Consider the following 4261-nt stretch of genomic DNA (forward strand, 5'->3'; position numbering starts at 1 on the left):
TTTTTAACATATTTTATTGATTTTTTACAGAGAGGAAGGGAGAGGGATAGAGAGTTAGAAACATCGGTGAGAGAGAAACATCCATTGATCAGCTGCCTCCTGCACACTCCCTACTGAGGATGTGCCTGCAATCAAGGTACATGCCCTTGACCGGAATCGAACGTGGGACCCTTCAGTCCGCAGGCCGACGCTCTATCCACTGAGCCAAACCGGTTAGGGCTGCTGCTCTTCTGAGGGAGGCCATCTCAGTGGTGACATTGGAAAGTCCAGGTTGCCCAACATACTGGAAACCAATTTTGGGGGGGGTCAGGTCCCAATAGGTCTCTGGGCTTAAAGAGAGCCAAAGTCTATACTTAAAGTGGAGAGGGAGGAAAGGACTTAAAAACGAATTTTAGTTTTCCCACACAACAAGGTGTTTGTGCCACGATGGCTATTGTGTGTCAACATCAAGAGATCCTTCCTCCCAGGAACCAAGAGGAAGTTTCTCAAAACTAAAAGGGGGAGGTATTTGTGCCCCCATGCCAGACCAGCGTTGGAGACATTCTATTAGTATTATATGTCCTTCCCCCCTAAAATAAGAATGAAGTGTTCTGTGTGCTAACAACATAGCTTTAAATAAAGTAAAACAAAATTCTGCATTTTTATAAAACTTGATAAAAAGTAGTATTTCGGACTGTGCAGTCACCAGAACGGCACAGCTATCCAAAATGCACACACTTCACTGGCATCTCCCGCACCTGCAGCTTTCTGTGCCTGTTTGTTTGGCATCTCCATTTCTGCAGGGTCATTCCCATCCTTGCCAGCATCAGCTTCCCCTTTCCCTTTCGGTACCTTCTCTCCCTTCTTTGCAGGGGCCTTTTTAGGCTTGGGCTCTGGCTCTGGAGGAGCAGGTTGAGCTGATAACCTGGTGGGTCTTTGTGGTTCGTCCTTCACCTTGGCTTTAACTCATTTAGCATCCCCTTCAGCCTTTCTCTTGGGCATGATGGCGATGGTGGCGGGCGGGACGCGGGGATGCAGCAGTGCGCGGGATTTGCTACAGGTGTACTACAGCCCTCAGGATCTTCCTGCCTAGTCCTTGTTATGTCACTTAAAAGAATACTTTGGCCCGAGCCTGTTTGGTTCAGCGGATAGAGCACTGGCCTGCAGGCTGAAGGGTCCCGTGTTCGATTCTGGTTAAGGGCACAGACCTTGGTTGCAGGCTCCTAGCCATGGTTGGGGGCATGTGGAGGCAACCAATCAATGTGTCTCTCTCAAATTGTTTCTCTGTCTCTCCCTCTCCCTTCCACTCTCTCTAAAAACCAATGGAAAAAATATCCTCTGGTGAGGACTTAAAAAAAAAAAAAAAGAATGACTTGGGTCCATCTTTTTTTTTTAAACATTTATATTACTGAAATAGTTAGTACTTGTGTCATGCCCCAAGGCAATGCTTAGTTCTAATAGACCAGCTGTACCTTGGACATTTTTCATGCTTAGCATTTTTTTAAAAATATATTTTATTGAGTTTTTTACAGAGAGGAAGGGAGAGGGATAGAGAGTTAGAAACATCGATCAGCTGCCTTCTGCACCCCCCCCACTGGGGACGTGCCCGCAACCAAGGTACATGCCCTTGACCGGAATCGAACCTGGGACCCTCCAGTCCGCAGGCCGACGCTCTATCCACTGAGCCAAACCGCTTAGGGCCATGCTTAGCATTTTTTAACAACTTTCCTGAGTTAGCTAGGTGCTGTAGCTAGGTGCTGACAGGCTCAGAGGAACTTCATTAGATAACACGAATACCAGTGGGACATGGCTCATCAAAGACTTTATTGGTGATCTTCATCCAACCCAATGGGAATGCTTGTAAGGGCCAACATTTAATAGGTGTGATCATAATGCAGTTACTATGTTAAATCCATTTCATGCATGGTCTCATTTAACCCTAAGAGTCTATGATGTATACATAGATACATTCCCATTTACAGGTAACAAACAGGCTTAAAGCTACATTCCTAACCCAAGTTTATAGAGCAGAGTTGCCGTAGACTCTGATCTTTTCCAGTGTCACAGTATTGTCTGTAGTTTCTCTTTATTTTTTTCTCCAGTAATGGTACTATCATCTGTAAAGCCACCCAATCTATAGACTCATCCTATCCATCCATAGCAATCAGACAGAAAAGGGGACCCTTGCATATTCATATGTTGCCAAGAAATCTTAAGTATTCACATCACAAGAAAAAAAATTGGTACCTATGTATGATGACACTTGTTAACTACACACAGTATAGTGATGATCATTTCACAATACTGTATATATGAATAGTGAATTGTTATGCTGTACACCTGAAATTAATAATGGTAATAATATAATGTATGTCAGTGATAGTGTAATATAAAATGCCTGGCCGATGAATCAGGAGGTCACATGCCCGAGTTGCTGGCTGGATCCCAGTGTGATGCATGTGGGAGGTGGCCAATCAATGATTCTCTCTCATCATTGATGTTTCTCTCTCTCCCTCTCACTTCCTCTCTGAAATCAATTAAAAAAATATCCTGAAGCACCGTTTGTTTTAAAAAGGTGACCTTTCAGGAGAACTAAAGAATGTCTCCTTCTGGAATTCCATTCTGTTTGTGCGGCTGGCTTAAGGTTTTGGAAACAGGTATCTCAAAAGGTTTGTAAAGCAGTGACTATAGAGAAGCGGTCACCAACCGGTGGTCTGCGGACCACTGGTGGTCTGTGAGGTCTGAAAGGTTGGTGACCGCTGCTATAGAGGACCTTTCAAGACAAAGACTATGGCTTAAGGAGGTAAAGGTGGGTTAAAATTGACAAGATCACGAAGTTTATATTTTTCTTAGAAATTTTGTAGCTGCATTAGGACTCATAATGGTTGTTAATTCTCTTAGAGGATTTTCAAGAGGTAGGCTACAGACTTTTTTGAACTGATGAATAATTTAGATACTAGAATTTTATCTGATAGAGCAGCCTGGTGCACAACATTTGTGCACTGGGGAGTGGGGATGGGGGAGGTCCCTCAGCCCAGCCTGCGCTCACCAGCCATGAGCCAGGCTCAGGGCTTCTGGCTGAGCAGCACTACCCCTGTGGGAGTGCATTGACCACAAGGGGCCAGCCCCTGCATTGAGCATCTGCTCCCTGGTGGTCAATGCACATCATAGTGACCCATTGTTCCGCTGTTTGGTTGATTTGCATATTAGCCTTTTATTATATAGGATTCTTTAGGAGTGAAGTTCCGGATGGTCTTTCCCTCTTAGCTCATTCCATTTTAATAAAGTTTTAGGAAGATTTAGGATTGGAAGTTTTAGGATTGCATGTTAGCATTTTTAGAATTCTGGCCTAATAATGAATTTTATGAGAGAAGATGTTTCTCAGGATGAATTGGGATATTTTGTTAAAAAGAGGATTTGTTACATTAATCACTTACTGGAACACGAACTTTGACAATAGATAAGTTCTCAATGAAAATAGGATTAATAGTGAACCTCAGAGTTGGTTTCTAAATAGATGTTATATGAAAACTTTTGTGAAGTCAAGACCTAGTTTTAAAAAATAGCTACAAAAAAAAAAAAAGCTACAACCGAAAATGTCCTATACAAATATAAATACATTTAGTACATAGCAACCAGGTTCCCTAGATGGGGGAACTTTCACAAAATTTACTTAATCCCAATAGTTAAACTAAGTAATGGTAACTTGAGTCATTTTGAAAGGTGTTTTAGAATTAATTAATTAATTAATTTTCAGAATTAATTTTATTGATAACATGATCACGGAAAATTAGCATAAGGACATTATTTTGTCTCAGTGACAGTATCATCTTTAAAACGCACTTTTTAGCTTTGCTTTGCTTTCACCGGCAGTTTGTTTTGCTTCCAGTTGTGATTTTGTCAGGTAAATATGTCCTGATTATCCCTTCCTAATTCCCTCTCCTTTATCCAGGCTCTATAGTTTTATATGAAATAATGCTTTAGAAATTAGACTTTTTAATTACTGATGGATTGTGTGTGTGTGTTTTAATCTTTATTGTTCAGATTATTACAGATATTCTCCCCTTTCCCCCCATAGCTCCCCTCCACACGGTTCCCACCCCTACTCCTGCCACACACTGTTCTCATCCATAGGTGCAAGATTTTTGTCCAGTCTCTTCCTGCATCCGCCTCACCCCTTTCCCCCACAAGAATAGCCAGTCCATTCCCTTTCTATGTCCCTGATTCTATTATAATCACCAGTTCATTCTGTTCATCAGATTATTTATTCACTTGATTCTTA

The 4261-nt window shown here is 41.9% G+C and overlaps 1 pseudogene; it reads right to left on the minus strand.

Annotated features, from left to right (window-relative positions):
• Nucleotides 1–229: 229 nt before the first annotated feature.
• On the minus strand, nucleotides 230–1028 carry LOC102757409 (annotated as a pseudogene).
• Nucleotides 1029–4261: the final 3233 nt, after the last annotated feature.

Source organism: Myotis davidii, unplaced genomic scaffold (genome assembly GCF_000327345.1).
Source record: "Myotis davidii unplaced genomic scaffold, ASM32734v1 scaffold536, whole genome shotgun sequence".
In the NCBI taxonomy this organism is placed as follows: Eukaryota; Metazoa; Chordata; class Mammalia; order Chiroptera; family Vespertilionidae; genus Myotis; species Myotis davidii.